This window comes from Triturus cristatus, chromosome 1_1 (assembly GCF_964204655.1).
Source record: "Triturus cristatus chromosome 1_1, aTriCri1.1, whole genome shotgun sequence".
Taxonomy (NCBI): Eukaryota; Metazoa; Chordata; class Amphibia; order Caudata; family Salamandridae; genus Triturus; species Triturus cristatus.
In genome coordinates, this window is record NC_140579.1 from 426284292 (window position 1) to 426310879 (window position 26588).

The 26588-nt window shown below is 45.9% G+C and overlaps 1 pseudogene; it reads right to left on the minus strand.

Moving 5' to 3' along the window:
• LOC146870373 (putative E3 ubiquitin-protein ligase MARCHF10) overlaps positions 1–26588 on the minus strand; it is a 422534-nt pseudogene that overhangs the window by 104153 nt on the left and 291793 nt on the right.

Here is a 26588-nt window from a genome sequence, read left to right on the forward strand (position 1 = left end):
TGTCCGCACAGTTTAGCAAGCCCCCCCTCAGCAGCCAGAGGCCATCACAGGTGAGTGTTGTGCTCCAGGCCTACATTGAATGATACCTTGTGACCCATGTGTGTCCTGTACCAGACTCTGATCCCAGGGTATGGATGGCTGGAGTTAGTTCAACACTCAGGCATAGTTAGACATTTCCACACACATATGTCGTTGAATAATGCAAAATGACAGCAACGTCTCATGTGCAGAACAATATGAACGTATTTTTGATGGGGTGAGTCTTTTGGTAGATGTGCTAAGGTGCTCTACCGGGGGAATAGAATCCAAAGTTCACAGGGGGAGATGGCATCCTTGTCAGTTGGAGTCATCAGAGTCCAGACCACAGTGTTGGTCATCATTGGTCAGACTGTGACCAGTAAGTCCATGTGGCAGAGAATGTCATTGGGTGAGGTGCTACTGTTGCGCCAGAGGGCCAGGTGCCAGGCCAGGTGACCTGGGAGATGGGGATGGTCCGCTGACTCTCACGTCTTTTACGTGGACGACCCACCTTCCTCTGGGGACCCTCAGATGCAGGCCTTGACGATGTTAGGGACGCTCCGTCAGACGAATCCTCCTCCTCCTCGTCCCTCCCTGTGTCTGGTGCTGGTCTACGCCTGGTGGTACAGGGAGGGTTTGCCAGGCTTTGGGCGATCTGACGGAGTGATTGACTCACGTCCCTGTGCACCACCAGGAGCTCAGCCAGTCTTGCCTCCATCCGTCCTTGGTGTTGTTGATGACTGGCATGATGCTCGACCTGCAGGTTCTTTATCTCATCGAGGGTCCCCTGCATCCCGGAAAGTCTGGACACGACCTGGTCCATGCCTCTGGTGTCACGCCGGTATGAGTCCAGGATGTTGCCTATGTGGGACATACCGGGGTCCTGAGCTGGCTGGTCAGGTTCGCACCTCCGCCTGCCTCCACTCCCACCACCCCTGCCCACACGAGCCTGGCCTGCCATTGTGGGCCCATCGGGTCTACGGGACCCCTGAGGGATGGCATTTGCAGGGTTGCCTGCCTCCTCCTGGGTGCCCTGAGAACCTTGTCCCTCCTGGTCAGAATGGCTGTGTTGTTCAGTGCGAGCAGGGCTCCTGGGTGTCTCCTGGGATGTGGCAGGGGTGGGGGTTGGCACAGATGTACCTGACGCAGGTGCTGCAGGGGCTTGCACACCAGAGGGGCCAGGTTGGTCGGGGTCATCCACGGAGTGGTGAGAGTCGTCGCTGCCGGTGGGATCGTCTTCACGCGGTGCCTGGGACTGTGATTCTTCCCCCCCAGTGTTGGGGGGAGATCGTCGACGTTGCCCTGTGTGTGAGAGAGAGACAATGTTAATGCTGTTTCATGCCACATCCATGTTTCATACATATTCAAGTTGACACAGTTCACCCAGGTAGTTGGATGTCCCTAGCATTCCTCTCAGTGTCCACTTGGGGATGGGCATGTTGCGGGGGACAGATTGGGATGTTCTCCTGAGTGTGTGACCTGAAGATAGTTGGCTCTGATGCTTACTTGGCTCTGGATTGGTCTTGTTGTGTCACATGTCCATTGTGGGAGTGTGTGAATCCGTTGTCTGCCCCGGGGGGGGTGTGCTTGTGTTAGGGGGGGGGTGTGACCGGGCATGCTGTTGTGTGTAGTGTGAGTTGTCATTGGGTCTCCCAGGTGATGTGTGTGTCCCCTCATGGTGCATGCTGGCATGACAGTGTGTGTGAGTTCCTGTGCTAGATACCTGTGCTTGTGGAGTTGGTGTTTGGGTGTACAGTGGTCCCAGGAGGGCCTTGTGCTGCATACGGCAGGGCCCAGTGTCAGCTACCTTGTCAGTACTTTGCCAGTCCCTGTGCATTGTGCATGGGTATGTACCTATGCCATATGGGCTGAGGACATTGTTGTCTGCGTCTCATTTGGAGAATGTGTTGTGTGGGGCCCACCCTCCCGGACATCCAGTCTTGTGTTTGTGGTTGTTGTAGCCTTGGACATGGCCTTGCCTTGATTTGTGATGGGTGAATGGTGACGTTAGTGGCATGGGCGTGGTTTTTGGGTGTGGTTGTGTGCGGTGAGTTCTTGGGGGTAGGTGCGTGCATTTGTTGTGGTTGGCAGGCGCGCAACACCCATTGGACTCACAGGACTTCAGCCCCCCCCCCCGTCGTATGTGGCAGCCCGGGATGAGACAGCTTCCCGGCGCACTCACAGCCGCACCCGAGCACTTCACAGAGCTTTAACAGACCATTTGCATGTTAATGAGGCCTCGCTGTTGTTTCACCCCTTTAAGAGCCCCTGCAGCTCCACTCTGCCTATGGCTTAAAAGATTCATCCCCCCCCCCGAAATTTGTTCTTAGCCTCCCCCGATATTTGGCTCTAGTTGCGCCTCTGGTGGTTGGGGTGTGGATGCCATTCCCCCCAAGTTACGTGAGTTGTTTGTGTACTCACCAGGCTCTGCGACTCCTTCGACTCCGTGTAGTCCCACCGGCGGTAGCATGACCATCACCTTCTCCTCCCAGGGATGGTAGTGTACGGGTCTGCGGGGCGGCCCACCTCCAGTGATGTTGGTCTGGGCATGTTCTTCATTTATTTTCCTCTTGACCGCCCTGCGCAGATCGTACCACCTGGCTTGGCATTCATGCCTGGTCCTTCGGACGGGCGCAACAGCATTCACCTTGTCGACAATCGTCTGCCACATGGCTGATTTTGCAGCTATGCTGGTCTGTCTGACCAATGTTCCAAACAGCTGTGGCTCGACTCTGATGATTTCGTTGACAAGGAGCTCCAGCTCTGCCGTGGTGAACTTTGGATTCTTGTCTGTGGGCATGGTGTGGGGTGTGGGTGTGAGTGTGGATGGTTGTGGGTGTGTGTGAGTGTGGATGCGAAGATGGGGATGTTTGTGGAGGTGGTTGTGTGAAGGTGTGTGAGTGAAGGTGTAGCGAAGGTATGAGTTGTGTGGGGTTGTTTGTCAGTGGGGTCTGGAGGCAGTGGGTCTGTTGCAAAGGCTCATGGGTTGTGTGTGGGCCCTTTTTATTGGTCCATTTTTGGGTGTGGCTGTGTTTGAATTTTGGTGGGTGTGTTATAAGTGGTGGTTGTGATTTGGGGCCTCTGTTTGCCTGTGCCAGGTTAGTCTTTGAGATGTATTTTGTCATTTCGACGTGTTTTGTGTTGATGTGTTGTTGTGCGAGTCGGATTGACCCTCCTTGTGCTGTTTTACAGTGTCCTGGTTCTGTAAGAGTATTTTTTGCGTAGGTACGATCCGTACACTTTCGGCTCACTTTCGTACACTTTTCCCGACGATATTCGGACGTGGACACTTTCCGACGCACTCTCGTAGACTTTTCCCAACAATATTCGTAGTTCTTTTTCACGTCCCAATCGTACTTCGCAGTTTGTACAGTACTTGTGCGACTCGTACGTAAAAAAATACGGATACGGGTCGTACGCAAATTATTTTTAACAGATCGGAATCGGCACCATAGTGTCCCCTGAGAAGCTACAGTTTTGCAGAAAAGAAGTGAAATATCTAGGACACCAGATAGAACGAGGAGAAAGGAGAGTGACCTCAGATAGAATAAAAATAATAAAACAAATGAAGTTGCCGCAAACCCAGAAGGAAATAAGAATGTTCCTAGGGGTAGTTGGGTATTGCATACAGTGGATTATGGGGTTCTCCATGCTGGCGAAACCTTTGATACAAATTACAAAGAAACTAGCAAAAGAACAGATAGAATGGGATGATGAAAGCATGAAATCTTTTCTGAAATTACGAAATTGTTTATGCGAAGCCCCTGCTTTAAGTATGCTCGACTATTCAAAAGATTTCGCTTTATTTTGTTGTGAGAGAGATAATTGTGCCCTCTCAGTTCTAACTCAAGTTAAAGGCCTGATGCGACGCCCAGTGGCATATTTTTCTGCTACCTTAGATCCTGTAGCATCCGCTTTGCCAGGATGCCTAAAAGCTGTGGCAGCAACATGCGTAAGTCTGGAGCAGAGTAAGACAATTGTAATGGGACACCCTGTAAAGGTATATGTCCCCCATGCAGTTGTTATTCTTTTGACACAAACTCGTACCCAGTACCTTACCCCAAGCAGATTGACAAAATATGAAAGGATCATTTTAGGAGCAGAAAACGTGACCATTGTTCGATGTACTGTACTTAACCCAGCTACACTGTTACCAGATCCATACAATGAAGAAGTAAAAGATGACCCCGAACATGACTGTCTTGATGTAACAGAACATAGTACAAAACCACGTCCAGACATACAAGATGAGCCATTAAAAGATGCTGAGCATGAATTCTTTGTAGATGGTTCATGCATGCGCCATGAAAAGGGAGGATTAAGTGCTACTTATGCTGTGTGTACTTTGGCTGAAATAGTCGAAGCATCCTATTTACCAGGAGTCAGGTCTGCACAAATAGCCAAATTGATTGCTTTAATTAAAGCCTGCAAAAAGGGAAGAAATTGGAGAGTAACCATTTACAATGAAAGTCAGTATAGTTATGGTGTTGTGCATGACTTTGGCCAGCTCTGGATGCAGCGAGACTTTCTAAATTCTTCAGGGTCTCCCATTAAAAATGGACAATTTGTCAAAGAATTGCTCGAAGCAATACAGTTACCAAAACAAGTGGCAGTGGTCAAGTGTGCCGCACACCAGTCAGGAAATGACCGTGTGACTGCAGGCAATCGGTACACTGACCAGGTCGCCCAACATTGTGCCAGATACAAAATGGCAGTAAACAGAAAAATTGAAAATTGTCAAAAAAGCTGCCAACTTATGCTATCGTCAGGAATAGAAACATGGAAGGAAGTGAAAGATCTACAAAATGAAGCAGAAACAAAAGAGAAAGAAGAGTGGGTGAAAATTGGTTGTACTCAAAGGACTGAAGATGGTGTGTGGGTCTACTTAGACGATAGACCTGTGTTGCCAGACAGCATGCTTGCACCTATTGCTAGAATGTATCATGGAGACACTCACATAGGCAGAGATGCAGTGATCAGACTTTTCAGGCAGGATTGGTTTAAACCGAGGTTTAGAAATGTTGCTGGAAGACTTTGCCAAAGATGTCTGACATGTCAGCAAATGAATCCAGGCAAGAGAACAGTAGTCTACATGGGGAAAAATGGGAAAGCTGAAGGGCCATTCATAAGACTACAAATCGATTTCATACAGTTACCTGCCTATCGAGGATTAAACTATGTACGTGTCATAGTTTATTTATTTTCAAAGTGGGTGGAGGCATACCCCACCAAAAGGAATGACAGTTTAACAGTAGCCAGACTCCTATTGAGACAACTTATTCCTCGGTTCGGTTTTTCATTAACTATTGAATCAGACAGAGGCTCTCATTTTAATAATGAGATAATTCGATTAATTTGTGAAGCATTTAAAATTGAACAGAAGCTGCACTGCGCATACCGCCCAGAAGCATCTGGAGTGGTAGAACAATTGAATGGCACAATTAAGTCCAAGTTGGGAAAAGTGTGTGCATCGACTCCACTGGACTGGCCTGATGCTCTACCTTTTGTTCAAATGGGACTCAGAAGTATTCCAGACCAAAATACTGGGTTGAGTCCCCATGAAATCATCATGGGAAGAGCAATGAGGCAGGCATGTATACCAGGACACAAGTTGTTGAATATAACTGATGATTTGGTACATGAGTATTGCAAAGAATTGGCTGATCAAGTGCGTTCTATCTCTCACCAGGTTGGAGAAGACGCAGACGTCAGGCAGCCGATTCAAGCGCATGATCTGAATCCTGGTGACTGGGTTGTAGTGAAGAATCACACACAAGAGACTTGCATAGCACCAAGGTGGGAGAAACCACATCAGGTTATATTAGTCACAACAACAGCTGTAAAATGTGCAGGCTTGCCAAAGTGGATTCATGCAAGTCACACTAAAAGAGTACCAGCACCTGACGAGGAGGAACCTCAACTGACTCAGGCAATTGAGAGGGCTGAAGGTTGCACAGCTGAAGGATCTCAAGTAATAGGTCCTGAAGTAGCTGACGAAAACCAACCGAGCACCAGTCAGGATGATTGGATACCTGTAGTAGACATACCAGAGATAATTGTAAGAACCAGAAGCCAAACTAGACAAACTAGTCTAGAAAAGAGTGAGGACCAGGTAGGGAAGGTACTAATTTACCCAACAAAAGAAATCAAAATTACAGAACCAGAGATTGAGGAAGAACAGAAAGAATCTAAAGAGAGTGAACAGGTAAAGGACAACAAAGATTTAAAGGAAATTGAGCAAGAGCCAGTAAGGGACGTTGCAGAAATTCAGGCAGATACAGAAAAAGCGGCATTAAAAAATTTAATCTGAACTAGGTCGGACTAGTGAAGGAAAAAACATTCAGGAAGGAAGTAGTGAATTAGTAAGCCCTGCACAAGATCAGACAGAAAAAGAATCTGAGGATAGAATTAATCACGTTGTGCCACAAATCAATGAAAACAAAGGTACAAGTGCAGTGCAAGCTAACCGAATCAGGAAAGGTGATAATAGGCCAGGTATTATCAAAAGATTGAAATATCACCTCAAAACCATACCCGAAAACCCAAAGCAGGTAGATGAAGTATCCAGTTGGTCTGGGCAAGCAGCTGTAGGTTCAAAACGAAGAAGCCCCAAAGCGAAATGTGTAAATAACAAATTCAAAGGCCCTGAATGGACATATGTAATTCTCGAAGATTGAGAATTTAGAAATAATTGAAGAGGAAATTGAAATTTTTAATGCAGAGCAAATTGACGAAGAAGTGAGACCACCTTGAAACGATTTCCCCTCTTGTAGCTCTGTTCCGAAGTTGAATCACTCAAATAAAGAAGAGAAATCTTCTTTCCCCTTAGAAAATGGCTGACAATAGAGCTGCTGGAAAACCGAATTGTTTTAAGAAATGTTGCAGAGTGTGTATATGTAGCATATTTCTAATATTCATCATATGGTTAATATTAACAGTGGCCATACCTTATTTAATGGTCAAAAGTGTACAGAATAACACTAACACACATGAAAAGGTAGCTACTATCAAAGGAGAGAGTAGAATTAGAAGCACCAGATGAGTCAGATTTACATCACACTGTGAATAAAAATGGCACTGATTTAAATGTTTTCACAAACTTATTAGTACAATATGTAGATACTATGGAAGTTAGTGATTGCTATGTCTGCATGAAATTACCTGCATCTGTAGTAGAGGGAGTGACCTACCATCATTTACCATTGACCTATGGTATATCCTGTAGTGTTTTAGCAAGTTTGTTTTATAAAACTGGAAAATTGCAATATTATTATTCTAACATAGATGTGATTTTTTCTGAGGTTCCTATGCGAAAAAGCATGAACCCTGTTCTTAGTACGAGAGATTCAGAATTTATTGGTGAATTTTTCTTATCCATGAAAACAATAGATTTAGCTGAAGCACATAATAACAATTTAGACTGTAAATTGCATGAAGCAGAGAAAATATTTTTGAATTAAGTGGAACAAAGAAGACAGGATTTCCAACGAAGAGCCTCTGAACCTAAACCTCAGATACCAAAATGGGCTGAGGAAGAAGAGCATTTTGCAAGTAGCAAACCTCATGCTGCCATGTCTTTAGATTTTGAAAAGAAAGGGAAAATCTATCTCCATAGGTTAAAAACAGAATATAACAATGTGTTTATTGGTTCCAGTGAATGTGAGCACAATTTCTTAATAATCGGGGGATGGGGACTAAAAGGAGGAACTGATCCAGTATTTCTTGGAGTTTATTATGTGTGGCAATAAAGCCTACTGTAGGCTGCCAGACCATTGGTATGGGAGTTGCTATTTTGAAATAGTATTCCCTAAGGTTTATCATGTAAAAAGACTCAATGGAAACAATGAAGACGCAAATGGACTAACGTATGTAAAAAGAGCTCGTTTTTCAGAAATAGTAGGTGACATTTTTGGTGCATTGATACCTTCAGTGGGAGTTCTTCTAAATTCTCGAAAAATGTGCCAGTTGTCTACAGTAGTTGATCGGTTATCTACTGACACTGCTGGAGGATTTCTGCTTATCAACACTGAATTAGTTGCGGTCAGGTCTATGGTTATGCAAAATCGACTTGCCCTTGACATATTATTGGCAAAAGAGGATGGAGTCTGTAAACTATTGAAGACACAACATTGTTGCACGTATATTCCAGATAAAAGTGTTGAAATTGGAAAATATATTAAAAATATTACGAAATTGTAAGAAGAGTTGAAACCACCGGAAGTTGAAAATGTATGGAATAAATTTGCAAATAATTTTTCTAACATAGGTAGTTGGTTTTCTAATTTAGGAATAGGTATTCTAGGTCACATAATACTACCCATAATGGGAATAACCCTATTAGTCTTAGCAATAATGTGTTGGCACAAGTGTTGTAAAGGAAGAAAGAAATATGGAGTGAATGAAAGGGGTAAGAAAAGAAAACTTGAAGAAATACAGCTAGAAGAATTAAAAGGAGACTTTTATAAAAGAATGAGAGGATTACAATGCAAAAAGGAAAAGAAAAGAAATGACAGGGTTGAGGAAGAAATTGAGATGTGCTAAAAGTTGGCATCTGTTTTAGTAGAAAAGTAATGATGGCAATAAATGCCATCAGGGAGGGGATTGATGGAGCAAGGATTCGTGAAAGAAACTTGCTTGGATTCAATCATCTCAAATAAAGTGTAATATTGTAACCAATTTGTTTTGTGAATACTAAAACCGCAATACACCACGAACATTTGTATCTAGGGGAAGCTTTTCTATGTGCATTACTAACCCGTAACATGAATGTTCTAAACTGGCCGACAAAACGCGGGATTTCTATTGCGCATGCGTCTACTGCATCTACGTAGTATGACTCTTTTTTGGTGGGAAACTTTTGCAGCTGCACAATGGCATTAAAAATGGCTGCTTCGGACTCGCATGCTAATGCACCTGCTACTGCTAAACTAAAACGCGTAAGTTTTATTAAACACTAATGCAAAATATTTAAATAAGTAAATGGGGGATAGAGTAGAGACAAGTGGTATACAGTGAAATTATTTGTTTCTGTGTTCTAACGTGTCTTTTTCTGACATTATTAGTTCTTATTTGGGCCTTGGAAGGTGACTGGAATCCCTACCTCATATGAACTGCACGCATGCGCATAGAAACTGGCCGGAACCAATGATGGCTCCCGTGTCACTCAGCCAAGGCCACCTTGAATGAAGAAGCCTGAGAAACTCAACTGATGACCCCAGCGAGAGCAACAATGTTGAATAAAATGTTTAATTTACTGAGTAATGTGAAATGCATGTGGGAATAAAGCAATGGGAAAAGAAAATTAAGGGGCGGGCACAGAAACAATGGCTCATAGAGAAAAACTTAAATTTTAAGTGGTGTGATGAACTCACCTCCTCATCCTGACCAATCAGAATAAGGGAAAACACAAGAATTGATACATGAGGGTTGGTACACGAATCAAGAACAGTATAATTGAGGTAAGATAGCTAGAGACCTCGTCCGACTTGTCAGATCTGTCATTCCGACTCGTCATTGACCCAAAGCGTATGCTGCTCCAGTTCTTGTCTGAGACGCTGTCTCAGACCCTGCTGTTGCCAGAAACTCTGTCCAAGAGTTCGAGATATTGATCGATAAATCTATTCATCTAGAGGGATTGCGGAAAAGGGACACCTGAGGAGAGTAGTGCCAGAGAGGGGTGAATCTGCCCGATCTACCTGTAACCTGTCTTGGAGATTCTATCTGGCCCCCATTACGGAGTTGAGTTCATCTTAGACCATAGGTAAATATAATCAGCAAATCTGCCCTTTATGCCTATTCTCTTTTCTTCCCCCTCCTCCTTTTTCAGGTACCGTCATAATTGATCATTTTAGTTTTGCCATGAATTATTTGGTGTATTTTGCCTCTTGATATGAAGGTGGTTACTGTAATTGAATTTTGACTCACAAATTAATTTAGATAAAGGTTTTCAAAACTTTTAGAGTCTGTGGTTATTCAGAGCATAGAGGTAAAGGTCATTCTACCTTAAACTAACTCAGCAACCTAATTCATTGAGGAGGGAAACTATATTTATCGAGTTGGTAAGACTTGGTAAAGGTGAATAACAAAGTTACAGGTAATTTACACGAAACTGATGCCAGCGAGGTTTTACTAGCTTAATGTATGAATGTGGTTTGAGCCCAGGTGAGTATTAGGTGTATGTTTGACCAGAGCTGGTGACCTGCGCTCCATCAGTGGTGCAGCCCCAACATCCATGCACCCTGTGGTGCCTGGCACAGGGTACATGGATGTTTAAAAACATCCCTTTTATTATTGCGGCTTGTGCTGCAGCCCTTTCTGGGCGCAGCATAAACCACAATATAAAGAGGGATGTTTCCGTCCGTCTCTACAGATGTCGCATCATAATCTGGCAGGTGGGACTTCCGACTATCTGTCGGGCGGTCTTACTCCCGCTGCGATGGCGGTCAGATGCACGTCTGACCACCATCATTAAAAGGCTCTATGCCTTTAGCGTCGTTCCTTTATAGGGTCATGGATTTCCTCAGTGACTTGCAATATCCTTGTGATGTACCACAGGGGGTATTTTATACCATACATCTTAAAAGGTCTACTGTGTACATTGGTAATTTGTCTTGTATATGATGTGCACCTTTTCAAAGATTTTGATTATTCCTTTAGTCACTGAAGCTTTTCCAACCTCAGTGCTGAGCCCTATTTATGACGCTGTTTCGGGCACTTCGTGCGCATGCCTTCATAACTTTTTTCCACAAAAGGTATCCAGACCCACTTTGCATCATTTTTACCCACATGTTTGGGTATTCTAAAGGTACCCAGGGTTTATGCATTCCCCTTTAGGTAACCAAAAGAATAGTCAAAATATAGCTTTTTTTTTATTTTTGGGGGAAAAATGTGAACCAAGTGCTTTGCAAGAAAGCGTATTTTTTTTCTAAAAATGGCATCAACAAAAGGGTTTCTGTGCTAAGATCGCCATTTTCTAGCTTTCAGGTACAAGGAGAGTTGTGAAAAAATATATTTGCATTTTACCACAGTAGTAGTCGATTTTTTGCTATTTTTTGTGGTTTCTACCTATTTGCAGTTTGTGGTGGAAATAGGTGTGAAACTCAAGTGTGAACAGGGAAAGCTATACATTTCTGACAAGCAAGCAAAATTCCAAATTGAGCACGTGCTGAATGCCTCGATAAGCAAGTATGATAGCTCCCTTTTAAATTATGCGCAATGCTTTTCAGAGAAATTGCCGCTAGAGGATAAGCGAGATTTTCATGCTGTCTTTCAGAGGAGTATGGTGGTTTGCAGCCAGGTTATTAGTGCCTCCGCAGGCCTGTCTGATCTAGCAGCTCATGGCTACCGATTTAGTTCTTGGCTTCACTTGACTGCAACTGCAGATCATGCATCTACCCTTCTCAGGAAATGCTCTTATATGATCTCATTTTTTTAGTGGAAAATAGAAAAGGAGACACTAAAAACAATGTGCCATGACAAAAAGTTATGTGATACAAAGTGCCATAACAAACCTTTTGATATGCATTTCTATTGTCAGAGACTTCAAATCCCTCAGTGGCCCTAACTACAACATCATCAGCAAAGACAGCCTTATAGCCAACAAAAGCCTGCGGAAGGAAGAGGTGGCCATCAACCTTTTGCAAGAACTCAAAAGTAGTGAATCCTCCCTTACCTCAGTTACGCACTATGATGGATGGAACCATCACTAATCATTTTTAAGAGAGACAGAAAATAATATGAGATAGATTAGTGCTGAATATTTTGCATTTCACTAGAAAGTGGTCCTCTTCTTCGACTACATGAAGTTTTACTTTAGAGGGGGTTACCTGCCCTATTAATACCAGCATGATACACCATGGTGACATCTGGGAAAAAGGTTTTTACAGGTCAGAGCTCAGTGTTGTTCTTAGGGGGGGGGGGGAAATCGATGTTATAATCTTCACATTGGATACCTCCCTCCAGGTGGTGATATTACCAAATTTGGATCCTACATGTCAGAAGGCCTGAAGTAATGCAGAGATAAGGGGCAGTGAGGCGAGTAATCGGTTGGCTTGGACCGCAATGGGATATCCGAGTACTCTGGATGCTCTACCAATATCAGGATATCTAATTGCATTACGGGTCTCGTGCCCCATGATTCCTGGACGGGACAATATACCTGCCGTCGGACCAAGTCCCCCATCCTTCGCTTCCTCTCTGACTGCTGATCTCCTGTGGCCGCCCTACCTTCTGGACCTTCACGAAGCTGTAATTCGATTTACCCTCCAGCAACTTCCCAGGCACTTGCTCTACCGCCTAGTCCTGATGAGATCCCTATACCCTAATTGGGATAGAAACGTCGACACATACATCTTCAACTCTGAGATGTACCTTTGATTGTGACTTTTTGCTTACTTACATCTTCACAAATTAAAAAGTCAAATTTTTTAAGTCACTTGCCTGTGGTAAGGAAATTGGCTGATTTCCCATTACCCTGTCACGGTTTTGCTCTCTCACTTTTTTTCGTATATTATCTTTACGTTGCCGCCTGCACTGTGAAAACACGGAGCGGCTGTAAAGCAGTTGCTCCTTTTTTTTGCAGAATGCGATACCTCCAGGGCAGCGCATTGATCATAATAGGGCGGATTTTCATTGTTTGTCCCGGGCACACCTTTTAAAAGGTGCCGGGCGCAAACAATGAAAATGCGCCTTATATGTAATGAGACCGCAGGTGGTGACCTGAGCACAGGTATTTGGTATTAAACTTTGGGCAAAACTAGAAATACTTTTTCCACCATACCACTCCCCAAAAGTCATTCTCAATACGATTCCTGGCAAGGAACCGCTTCAACGAAGTTCGAAACTGAAGAGCACGTTTACTAGACATCCGATGGTGGATTCAGATACCCAACAACTAGATCCAAAAGGAACGGAGAACTCATTGACGGTCTGAGAGATCATAATGAAACGTTTGAACTCTGGGGATAGAGTGATTATCCTGGGCACTGTGGGCTGAAGAAGAAGTTATGATATATCTTGAGACTGAAGACTTCTTTGAAGAAAAATAACTTGCAAACATCCACGGCAAACACTAGATGCCAGGAGTATGCACAGCATGCATATCTACAGCAACACATGCTGGAAATTGAATGCATCTCTAACTGAAGAGTATGGCCCTAATGCCAAGAGTTACAGAAGAATCGTGTTCTATGTTGTTTACAAGGCTTTCAAGTGGTGACTGCCTTCTCCTCTCAGCATGGTTGAGAGACAAAGATTAGAGGTGAAATAGGACGCATGCAGGTGTCATTTACCTCCCAAAGTGAGTATGTAATTAATTTTAATTTCGTGCCCTGTAAAAGTGGATGGGAAACAGGTTAAAAGAATCAGAATATAATTGCCAGAAAATAATTAGTACAAGCATTCCATGGTTATAGAAAGAGTTTGTAAATTTTCCAGAGCATCAGGAAGAGTTTTGAGTGATATGTTTTTTAGAGGATCAGAATATCGTAACGACTAAAGAGATGGAGAACCTGCTTGAAACAGGCGCAATTCTAGAGATCCAGTAAAAAGTTAAACATGTTTCTAAGTACTTTTTTTCCTAGAGAAGAAGGCCAAGAGTTGGAGGCTTGTTATGAACCTGAGAGAGTTAAAACACATTTGTGGTGTAACCAAAGACAATAATCCACATTAGACCATAGGAGTTGTGACAGCCAAACTATCCCCGAAACATACATGGATATATGACCTATCAGTATTTAGATATCACAAACCCGAGATTATAATTCTGTGTGATGGAACAGATCACAAATGTCACCCATGATTTAGGGAATGGAAAAAAATGTATATACAACGGTCCCCCGAGACACAGTATTACACGTGTGACCTTGATCTCCAAGATAAGCAGCTTATAAATATTCAGTAGACACTGGCTGTAAATCCCATTTTTACATAAAATCATGTGATAGATTGGTACCTATGCCCCAGAATTACATGTGTGTAGTGGATAAGTACACACGGCCATCATGTGCCGCAGCATAATATTGGCCCACTAGATCATCAGGTAATATGTGGCTGGACAATTTTCAAATTACAGTTTCTTATTTTCAAACGTCTCACCTGGGACTGTTGGTATGCGCTGTAGAAATCGTCCAAGCTGAATTCACCCAGGTCGCAATGCAGGTTCTGCCTACACAGTTCACATATTTTCACTGCTTCCAACTGTGCACCTGCTATAAAAAGGACAGAGAAGGAACACAAAAAGAAGATAAGAACACTTTCAGCGAACCATCTGTGTATACATCAGGCACAATTCCCACAAAATGAAATACTTACATACAAGTGCAGGCCTTCTTTGTTACACAGATGGGACTTCAGCAAATGGGCATCATGCTCCATAGACCACAGAGCAAAGCAGACATCGTACTAAGAAATAGCCAGTTGGGCTACAGGGAATGCTTAGGCCTTCTGCCCTTGCTCATTATCAACCTGTTGCATTGGCTGGTCTGTTACCCAAAAATACAGGCAGCATTTTAGCGATTTAGGTCTGTAACAAGGGCTTTCATTTTTTTATAAAACATGGCTATATGTTCACATTTCTCAATTTAGCTAATAGGTTACCTATTTTTAAAATGGCAAGTTTTACTCTTTCATAGTCTGATTTAGTGTCAAATAACGACCTGAAAAATCTAAAATGTGGTTTCCTTTCACTTCTCAAAAAAGTGGGGGATTTGATGTCTTTAAATGCTCACCACAGATTCTCTGGCAAGTCTGAGGTAGTCTCAATACAAGTCTATGTTTGTAAACCACGCCCACTGGAAGGTTTGTAAGACCCGATTAATTTTCTTAGCTTTCCAGATCCACAGGCTAGATACACGGTCCAAGGGTCAAGGGAAATCTAACCAGGTAGGTGTGGAGGAACCATTAACCTTTTGACTGGAGTCAGTGACACCCAACGTTGGCAGTGCAACACTATTTCCAATGGAAATGTGACGAAATGGAGACTGAAGTTGGCATTTTTAGAAATAAATCTAAATTCTCACCAGTTTGACAGTATATCTGGTAGGGATCATGTGTTCTGATGACATCTGATTAGGTTTGTGCAGAATTAGTCCATTTCACATGAAGTGGACAAGAATGTTTGAATCCCTTACACTTGCACATTTAGGTATGTTCCACCCTTTCAAGCCAACAACATGTCAATATCGCATAAACCTGGGCCAACAGATGACCTGGTCTAGTGGCAAAGAGCCGCCTGGAGAAGAGATGAACACTGAGCTAACAGAAGGCACATCATTCTGACATGAATCGAGCAAGAGCCAGCGGACGAGGATGTTATAAAGTCCTTTGTCTAACAGGCGACAAATATTTACCACGGCAAACCCCTTTCCACACTTGACTCTCAGGGCAGTGAGGGTGAACCTTCCAAGCCTTCCTAGGGACGCTAGGTTTGACTCAAACAGTCAAACAACAGACAAGGAACCGGTTTTGAGTGTTTCCCTTTCATAGTTAATTTATCTTCTAGTCAAAACACAGCACACAGCAGGTAGTGATGATGCTGCCTACAGCTGAAGCACCCAAAATATGAATTGTGAAGACTCTGCAGCTGGCTATCATCAGTCTTCTGGAGTGGCGCTCAGCGGAGACACAAAAGGGGTCAGGCTCTGCTTAGAAGAGTCCATCTTCTTAACAACAGAGTCAGCTGACTCACCTTCCCTTCCCCACCATCAACCTTCATGACACTGCTCAGGACGAGAGAATCATCGGATCAAATTTGAATAACTAAGGCAGTCCTGTCTGCATCCTGTCACACTTCATTGCCTGAAGGTGCATTCTATATCCCAGGAGGGCCAGCTATACACTTCAACTGACTGGGAGAAGGGGGCTGTAATTCAAACTCAGTTTCGTGCTATTCTTTAGGTCTCGCCTAACGTTTCAGCGGGCATGCGCTCGCTCTGCGAGGCTTCTTGTAATCGAGGAGATTTCAGAAGTGGTAATTAAGCCCCGCCCCTTCTTTTAATTGGTTTGCGTCATTGTGCATGATAAACGCCGCCTTTCTATTGTAAAGGAGGCTTCTTAGTCCCTCCTTGTTACCGCCCTGCCTCCTTTTGGCCCCACCCACCCGGACTGGATCGTTTGACTTGCGGCGTTAGACTGTCTCCTTCAATTAGTTGGTAGGCACTTTCTTTTTGTCATTCGTCCATGAAGCGCGATGCTGCAGCGCTATGCCCTCTAAATTGTATGTTTTTAAAATTTCTTCAATGAGTGCGGCGCCCGCTAGGGACACCGCGCTCACTTTATTTATATTTTCACGGCTTCCACTTAGGGACACCACGCTCTGTTTTTGTTGTTGTTTTTTTTACTTTAAAACTGAGCGTGGAGCCGCTTCAAGGACACCGTGCTCGGTTTATTTATATATTTCTTAACTTTAACACTGAGCGCAGCGCCCGCTTCAAGGATACCGTGTTCAGAGTTAAAGTAAAAAAAACCAAAAAAAACGAGTGCGGTGTCCTTCAAGCGGCGCCTGTGAGAAAGTGGCTCTGTATATACTGTTCCCTAATAGGTACAGGGTGTACAGAGTCCACAGTCCCCCAGAGGCTGATAGAGGTCAAAGTTAGGTATGACCTTACTCTCAAAAGTGGTAGCTTGGTCGAGCAGTAAGGCAGTACCAGAGGACAGTGTAAAGCATTTATTGTACACACTCAGTCAGCAAATGGTTTCACACACTCAATAACTGAACTCTAGGCCAATGATTTGTATATATAAAATATATGCTTGTTTTATTTTTAGAACCACAAGGGGGTAAAAATATACTTTCTCAGAATGAGAGGTTGAATATAAATACTTTTGTTTCAAGCAATAAATTTGTGTAAACAGTCACAGTTGGTTGCAATAAACAATCCTATTTCCTAAACATAACAATGCATTGAGCTCAATGGTAAATTCAGGTTATTTGTAATAAATTACTTTTCAGATTACTTTTGGAATTCCAGGTCTGGATCCTAGAACCAGCCTGGGGTCAGTATTCAGAATCAAGTGATGAAAGTCGACTTAATAACTGTAATGATTTTTAAATAATATTTAGCTATTTCAAAAGTTAGCACTTAGAAAATATGTCACAGAAAACATTCAATGGATCTCTATGGCAAGAAATTCAAATTGCAGGTAGAGTACTTTATCGTTACTTTAGTAATCCAGGACTGGGTGCCTAGACCCAGGACTGGGGTCCTTATCAAATGCAGGTAAGTAATTTCGTTTGCAGAAATGGTACGATTTTAAAAGAATATTTCAAATTTGCAAAAGTAGACACTTAGAAGAAATTTCACAGAAAAGCAGACAATGGTTTCCTATGGGAGAAAAATGAGTTAGAAGTAAGTATAGTTGTGAACACTTTTCAGAGTCAGGGCTGGGCACCAAGATCCAGCACTGGGGGCTCACCTAGGAGCAGGTGAGTAAATTCGTTTTTGTCACTTGGCTGATTTTTGGTGAATTTTTGCAGTTTTGAAAAGTTCACACTTAGAAGATTTTTGAAGAAAAAGCCAGTCAATGTTACCCTATGAGGAAAATGAAGTTAGCGGTTTAAGGGTAAGTACTCGACTGGTAGTGTTGAAATTCCGGGCATGGACTCAGGGGTCCCCCAGTGTCAGGTAGGTACAGTTGGTTCACCCTCAGCGGTTTCAGGACGGCTGGGCCCAATGTTATCCTATGAGGGATAGGGGGGCCTTGGTTGGTGGCTGCTGTCTGGCAAGCCACGCGGCTGTGGGAGCTGGGCTCCTGGTCACTTACTCAGGGCAAGTGGGGAAGTAGGTTAGTGTAGAGAGGGCACTGCCAGGGCCACTCGGGCGGCTGGTGGGAATGTTCCGGTTTGGAAAGAAGCTGCAGGCTCGGGGACGAGGAAGTTTCAGGTGCCACCACCACTTCGAGAGGTAAGTTGGGTAGTTGTAGGTTAGGTGGGTACCCCGGGATTGGGCACAGGGGGTCGCAGGGCGCCGGGTGCAGGGGTGCCTTTTGACGTCGGGAATCTTACCCTCTGGTTGATCGCGGCTGGGGTGGCACTTGGTTCTGAGGCTGCAGGCTTCTTCCGGGATGTCGAGGGGGGTCCTTGGGTGCCGGACTCTGGGTCACAGTCGCCGTGGGGTCGTCCTCTGGGTCTTTGTCCACTCCGGCACTGGCCAGGCTTGGCTGGTGCAGAGTGTGTTGGGTCCGCGGTCCCGGGCTGGTGCCAGGGATAGCAAGTAGGTTTCTTGAGTAGAGCCTCTACTCGTGGGAGTCCCAGGGGCTTAGAGCTAAAAGGTAGCCAGGTCCTCCGGGGTTGGTGAGGTTGCTGGCCACGTGGGATGCCGCGCTGGTGCAGGTTCGAGAGTCGACAGGCCGGTAGGGCTGGGGCCAAAGCAGTTGGTGTCTTCTTCTCTTTTTAGCAGCTGCAGGGCAGGTCTTTGTTCTTCTTGCTCTTCTTGTCGTTTTTCTATCTGGAATCCGAGGAAGGAAGGTTCAGGGGGCCCCTAAATACTAGATTTAGGGGCGTTACAGGTAGGTGAAGGCCAGGGACCAATGGGTCCTTGTCCTGGGGTGGGTACACCCCCTATCCTGCCTCTCTCCTGTGGGAGGGGGCAGTAGCCTAATCCCGATAGGGTAGGGCCTCCTATCTTCAAGATGGCGAGAGCCCGGAGATGTGCTTCACCTCGCCTCCCCCACTTGAGGGGTGGGGTGGGCAGGCTGGCACATCCCCTGTCCTTGTATGGGGTTTCCGGCCAAGCTTCCCGCCAGAGTGGGGGGTTGCAGTGGCCTGGGGAAACTCCAACTGGCGGCATGCCTTTGAAGCTTCCCTTTGCTCATCCTGGGGGAGGAGATTTCTCACCTCACCCAGGATGTGCATTGTTGCAGGCCCGGGAGAGCAGGGGCTCTCCCACCCAGGGGTCCAGCAACGTGTCTGCTGTGTGGCAGCCTGGGCAGCCTCAGAGCAGACGTGGATTGCAAGTTAGCTGTAAGGGGGCATCTTCTAAGATGCCCTCTGGGGCGCTTAGTACATTAAATCCTACACTGGCATCAGTGTGGGTTCAATGTGCTGAGAAGTTTGATACCAAACTTCCCAGGCTTCAGTGTTGCCAATATGGTGCTGTGGAGCTCGTATTTGACAAGCTCTCAGCACCATGTATTCTTAAATGACAGCACTGCACTTAGTGCCCAGGAATGGACCTGGGTACTGTAGGGGCACAGGGCTCCTGCTCCTGTGCCCACACCATAGGCGTAATGCACCCAGCTAGAGGGGTGGCTGACATATGCCTTGGCAGTGTAGGTGATGGGCATGGTACACAGTGATGTGTGCCATGTCGACTCTTTGTTTTGTCCTGCACCCAGACACTCAGCCTGCAAGGGCAGTGTGTGTGTGTAAGGGTACAGGGCCTCTGAGGGTGGCACAATGAGTGCTGCAGCCCTTAGAGGCCTTCCCTGGTCACAAGGCCCTGGGTACCTAGGGTACCATTTACTAGGGGCTGACATGTGGCTAGGGTTTGCCAATTTGGGGTTTGTGTGGTTTAAGGAAGGAACATAGGCCCTGGGCACCTGATTGGCAGGAACCCAGGGTACACTCAATCGAAGTACATTCAGCAATTTAGCAAAAAGTGGGGGCATACCATGCAAGAAAGATGGCACTTTCTCACACAACCCCCCCCCAAACGAAAGGTGATGACTAACCTTGTCCTATGGAGTCTTCATTGTCTAAGTGGAAGAACCTGGAAAGTCCATCTGCATTGGCATGGGCAGTCCCTGGTCTGTGTTCCACTTCAAAGTCCATTCCCTGTAGGGAGATGGACCACCTCAGTAGTTTTGGATTTTCCCCTTTCATCTGCATTAGCCATCTGAGAGGTCTGTGGTCAGTTTGAACTAGGAAGTGAGTGCCAAACAAGTATGGCCTCAGCTTCTTCAGGGACCAAACCACAGCAAAGGCCTCCCTCTCAATGGCACTCCAACGCTGCTCTCTAGGGAGTAGTCTTCTGCTTATAAAAGCAACAGGTTGGTCTTGGCCTTCATCATTGGTCTGGGATAGGACCGCTCCTATCCCTAGCTCAGAGGCATCAGTCTGCACTATGAACTGCTTGGCATAATCTGGAGCTTTTAGAATTGGTGCTGAGCACATTGCTTCTTTTAGGGTGTCAAAAGCCTTTTGACAACTAACTGTCCAGTTAACTTTCTTGGGCATTTTCTTGGAGGTGAGTTCTGTGAGGGGGGTCACAATGGAGCCATACCCCTTCACAAACCTCCTGTAGTACCCAGTCAAGCCAAGGAATGCCCTGACTTGGGTCTGGGTTGTTGGAGCTATCCAGTCCATGATGGCCTGGATTTTGGGTTGTAAGGGCTGTACCTGGCCTCCACCTACAAGGTGGCCCAAGTACACCACAGTGCCCTGCCCTATCTGGCATTTGGATGCCTTGATAGTGAGACCTGCACTCTGCAGAGCCTCTAAAACCTTCCCAAGGTGGATCAGGTGATCCTGCCAGGTGGAGCTAAAGACAGCAATATCATCAAGATAAGCTGCACTAAAGGACTCCAACCCAGCCAGGACATGGTTCACCAACCTCTGGAAGGTGGCAGGGGCATTCTTTAACCCAAAGGGCATCACAGTAAACTGATAATGCCCATCAGGGGTGGAGAATGCTGTCTTTTCTTTTGCTCCTGGGGCCATGCCAATCTGCCAGTACCCTGCAGTTAAGTCAAAGGTACTGAGAAATTTGGCAGCCCCCAATTTGTCTATCAGTTCATCTGCTCTTGGGATAGGGTGAGCATCTGTCTTGGTGACAGAGTTGAGCCCTCTATAGTCCACAGAACCTCATCTCTCTCTTTTCACCCTGTTGATGAGGTTTGGGGACCAGAACCACTGGGCTAGCCCAGGGGCTCTCTGAAGGCTCAATGACCCCTAACTCCAGCATCTTGCTGACCTCAGCTTTGATGCTTTCCTTGACTTGATCGGACTGTCGATAGATTTTGTTCTTGACAGGTGCACTGTCACCAGTGTCCACATCATGGGTACACCAGCTTGTCAGACCAGGGGTCAGGGAAAAGAGGCTAGCATATTGTTGCAAGACTTGCTTGCAGTCAGTCTGCTGTTGGGCAGAGAGGGTGTCTGAGAAAATCACACCATCTACTGACCCATCTTTTGGGCTGTAGGATAGGAGGTCAGGGAGTGGCTCACTCTCTGCTTCCTGTTCTTCATCAGTCACCATCAGCATGGTGATGTCAGCCCTATCATTGTAGAGTTTAAGGCGGTTCACATGGATGACCCTTTTGGGTGTCCTGCTAGTGCCCAGGTCAACTAGATAGGTGACCTCACTCTTTCTCTCTAGGATAGGGTAAGGGCCACTCCATTTGTCTTGGAGAGCCCTTGGTGCCACTGGCTCCAAAACCCACACCTGTTGCCCTGGTTGAAATTCAACCAGTGCAGCTTTTTGGTCATACCAGTGCTTCTGGAGCTCCTGGCTGGCCTCAAGGTTCCTGGATGCCTTTTCCATATACTCAGCCATTCTGGACCTTAGGCCAAGCACATAGTCCACTATGTCTTGTTTGGGTTCCTGAAGAGGCCTCTCCCAGCCCTCTTTTACAAGACATAGTGGTCCCCTTACAGGATGACCAAACAGAAGTTCAAAGGGTGAGAAACCTACTCCCTTCTGTGGCACTTCCCTGTTAGCGAAAAGCAAGCATGGTAACAGGACATCCCACCTCCTTTTGAGTTTCTCAGGGAGTCCCATGATCATACCCTTCAATGTCTTGTTGAACCTCTCAACAAGGCCATTGGTTTGTGGGTGGTAGGGTGTAGTAAACTTGTACTGCACTCCACACTCTTTCCACATGTGTGTTAGGTAAGCAGACATGAAGTTGGAACCTCTGTCTGAAACCACCTCCTTAGGAAAACCCACCCTGGTGAAGACACCCAGGAGGGCCTTGGCTACTGCAGGAGCTGTAGTAGTCCTAAGTGGAATTGCTTCAGGGTACCTAGTAGCATGATCCACTACTACTAGAATGAATTTGTTCCCTGAGGCTGTGGGAGGTTCAAGTGGACCCACAATGTCCACACCTACCCTTTCAAAGGGGACCCCCACCACTGGTAGTGGAATGAGGGGGGCCTTTGGGTGGCCACCTGTCTTGCCACTGGCCTGACAGGTAACACAGGAGCTGACAAACTCCTTCACCTTTTGGTGCATCTGGGGCCAGTAAAAGTGACTCACTAACCTTTCCCAAGTTTTGGATTGCCCCAGATGTCCAGCTAGGGGGATGTCATGAGCCAAAGTTAGGAGGAACTCCCTGTACTTCTGTGGCACTACCACCCTCCTGGTGGCTCCAGGAGTGGGGTCTCTTGCCTCAGCATACAGTAATCCCTCTTCCCAATAAGCTCTGTGGGTACCACTGACATCTCCCCTGGCTTCTGAAGCAGCTTGTTGTCTCAGGCTTTCAAGAGTGGGACAGTCTCGCTGGCCCTGGCACAGCTCTTCCCTAGAGGGTCCCCCTGGGCCCAAGAGTTCAACCTGGTAAGGGTCAAGCTCCATGGACTCAGTTCCCTCAGGGGTATCTACATCCTCTCCAGGGGGAGAGGGGTTCTGAGTGTTTGGCTGTACAGAAGCTGGTCCCCCAGTCTCCTTGCCCTTCCTCTTGGTTGGTTGGGCCATTATTCCAGGCTCCAAACCTACTTTTTCACCCTTCCTCTTGCTCTGTGCTCTGGTTTGCACACACACCAATTCAGGGATGCCCAGCATGGCTGCATGGGCCTTTAACTCAACTTCAGCCCAGGCTGAGGTTTCCAGATCATTTCCAAGCAGGCATGCAGCTGGCAACTTTGGAGAGACCACTACCTGTTTCAGGCCAGTAACCCCCCCCCAGCCTAATGTTACCATGGCCATGGGATGACTAGTGGTGACACTGTCAGCGTTGGTGACTGGGTAAGACTTCCCAATCAAGTATTGCTCAGGGGAAACCAGTGTGTCTTTCACCATAGTGACACTGGCACCTGTATCCCTCAGAGCTTCTACCCTAGTTCCATTTACCCAGGGGTACTGTAAGTATTTCTTTAAATTGGGGGGCCACACAGCCACAGTGGCAAACTCCACTTCTCCCAAGGAGACTAAACTTGCTTCAGTGTGTTCCCAGATTTGCTCAGGGTACACCTCTGATCCCATTTGTATACTTGCTGCCCCAGGAGTGGCTGTACTGGGTGCCTTAGTGGCTTTGTTTAGGGGGCAAGATACAGTTAGGTGTCCCTGCTTCTTACAGGTATTACACCAGGCCTTTAAGGGATCAAAGTTCTTCCCCCTATATGGTTGGGGCACATAGGGAGTAGTTTGGGTCCCACCCACCTGAACAGGCTTTTGGGGCCCTTTGGAAGACTCAGACTTTTTATCTTGGGGATTCTCACCACCTTTCCCCTGGGGAGGTTTTGTGACCACCTTCTTTTGGTCACCCCCAGTGGTTGTCTTGGTCACCCTAGTCTTGACCCAGTGGTCTGCCTTCTTTCCCAATTCTTGGGGAGAAATTAGACCTAGGTCTACCAAATGCTGATGCAACTTTTCATTTGTGCAGTTACTCAAAATATGTTCCTTCATGAATAAATTGTACAATCCAGTAAAATCCTGCACACCATGTCCAGCTAACCAACCATCCAGTGTCTTCACTGAGAAATCTACAAAATCAATCCAGGACTGGGTCTGGGTTTTGTGAGCCCCCCTGAATCTAATTCTATACTCCTCAGTGGTGAATCCGAATCCCTCAATCAGAGCTTTCTTCATGAGGTCATAGGATCCTGCTTCTGGCCCAGAGAGAGTCAGAAGCCTGTCCCTGCAGTTACCAGAGAACAGTTCCCACAGGAGTGCCCCCCAGAGAGGTTTCTTTACTTTCCTGATATCACAAGCCCTCTCAAAGGCTGTGAACCATTTGGTGATATCATCACCTTCCTCAAATTTAGGGACAATCCCTTTGGGGATTTTAAGGTCAGAAGTTTCCTCCCTATCCTTGTTTTTATTATTGCTGCCACCATTGATGGGTGCTAAACCCATCTCTCTCCTTTCCTTTTCTAGAGCCAGGAGCCTGGACTCTAGATCTATTCTTTTGGCCAGCCTCACAAGGCTGTCCTCTTCACTGGGGGGTCCCCCAGTGCTGTCTCTGGGACCAGAGCCACCTGTGTGGTCTCTAGGTGCCCAGATGCTATGTCTTGAGTTGGAGGGTATGGGTGCCATCTCCTCCCTAGGGAATAGTATGGGGAGGTTGCTGTCCTCCTCCCCTGTTTCCCTTTCCTCATCTGACTGGCCATCACCATGTTCAGATGGGTGGTCTTTAGCATACTCAGCCAGGAGCTCCTGGAGCCCTTGTTTGGATGGATGCTGACCCATTTGTAAATTTTTGAGTTTACATAAGGACCTCAATTCCTTGAAAGACAAGTGTAAGTAAGGTGTGAGGTCGAGCTCCTCCACCAGGTCCATGTTATTATTATCACTAATAGCTGGGTTTGTTTGAGACATTCTAACCTGACAGTTCTAACCCTCTACCCTGACTATAGTGACTTTTATTTTTCTAAAATTCTAATGGGACTTAAGCAAGGCCCTAGCAAGACTTTTAGTAATTTTGGAAAAACCAATCAGAATTCTAAAGGCAATTTTTAAGAGTTCTGTCGTGTGATCAGATGGTAACCAAGTAGTCCAACAAATGCAAGTTTGTATCCCACCGCTGATCCACCAATGTGAGAAAGTGGCTCTGTATATACTGTTCCCTAATAGGTACAGGGTGTACAGAGTCCACAGTCCCCCAGAGGCTGATAGAGGTCAAAGTTAGGTATGACCTTACTCTCAAAAGTGGTAGCTTGGTCGAGCAGTAAGGCAGTACCAGAGGACAGTGTAAAGCATTTATTGTACACACTCAGTCAGCAAATGGTTTCACACACTCAATAACTGAACTCTAGGCCAATGTTTTGTATATATAAAATATATGCTTGTTTTATTTTTAGAACCACAAGGGGGTAAAAATATACTTTCTCAGAATGAGAGGTTGAATATAAATACTTTTGTTTCAAGCAATAAATTTGTGTAAACAGTCACAGTTGGTTGCAATAAACAATCCTATTTCCTAAACATAACAATGCATTGAGCTCAATGGTAAATTCAGGTTATTTGTAATAAATTACTTTTCAGATTACTTTTGGAATTCCAGGTCTGGATCCTAGAACCAGCCTGGGGTCAGTATTCAGAATCAAGTGATGAAAGTCGACTTAATAACTGTAATGATTTTTAAATAATATTTAGCTATTTCAAAAGTTAGCACTTAGAAAATATGTCACAGAAAACATTCAATGGATCTCTATGGCAAGAAATTCAAATTGCAGGTAGAGTACTTTATCGTTACTTTAGTAATCCAGGACTGGGTGCCTAGACCCAGGACTGGGGTCCTTATCAAATGCAGGTAAGTAATTTCGTTTGCAGAAATGGTACGATTTTAAAAGAATATTTCAAATTTGCAAAAGTAGACACTTAGAAGAAATTTCACAGAAAAGCAGACAATGGTTTCCTATGGGAGAAAAATGAGTTAGAAGTAAGTATAGTTGTGAACACTTTTCAGAGTCAGGGCTGGGCACCAAGATCCAGCACTGGGAGCTCACCTAGGAGCAGGTGAGTAAATTCGTTTTTGTCACTTGGCTGATTTTTGGTGAATTTTTGCAGTTTTGAAAAGTTCACACTTAGAAGATTTTTGAAGAAAAAGCCAGTCAATGTTACCCTATGAGGAAAATGAAGTTAGCGGTTTAAGGGTAAGTACTCGACTGGTAGTGTTGAAATTCCGGGCATGGACTCAGGGGTCCCCCAGTGTCAGGTAGGTACAGTTGGTTCACCCTCAGCGGTTTCAGGACGGCCGGGTGCAGAGAGAGTTGGGCCCAATGTTATCCTATGAGGGATAGGGGGGCCTTGGTTGGTGGCTGCTGTCTGGCAAGCCACGCGGCTGTGGGAGCTGGGCTCCTGGTCACTTACTCAGGGCAAGTGGGGAAGTAGGTTAGTGTAGAGAGGGCACTGCCAGGGCCACTCGGGCGGCTGGGTGCAGGGTGCTTTTGAGCCTTAGGGCGCTCAATGGAAATCAATGGGAATGTTCCGGTTTGGAAAGAAGCTGCAGGCTCGGGGACGAGGAAGTTTCAGGTGCCACCACCACTTCGAGAGGTAAGTTGGGTAGTTGTAGGTTAGGTGGGTACCCCGGGATTGGGCACAGGGGGTCGCAGGGCACCGGGTGCAGGGGTGCCTTTTGACGTCGGGAATCTTACCCTCTGGTTGATCGCGGCTGGGGTGGCACTTGGTTCTGAGGCTGCAGGCTTCTTCCGGGATGTCGAGGGGGGTCCTTGGGTGCCGGACTCTGGGTCACAGTCGCCGTGGGGTCGTCCTCTGGGTCTTTGTCCACTCCGGCACTGGCCAGGCTTGGCTGGTGCAGAGTGTGTTGGGTCCGCGGTCCCGGGCTGGTGCCAGGGATAGCAAGTAGGTTTCTTGAGTAGAGCCTCTACTCGTGGGAGTCCCAGGGGCTTAGAGCTAAAAGGTAGCCAGGTCCTCCGGGGTTGGTGAGGTTGCTGGCCACGTGGGATGCCGCGC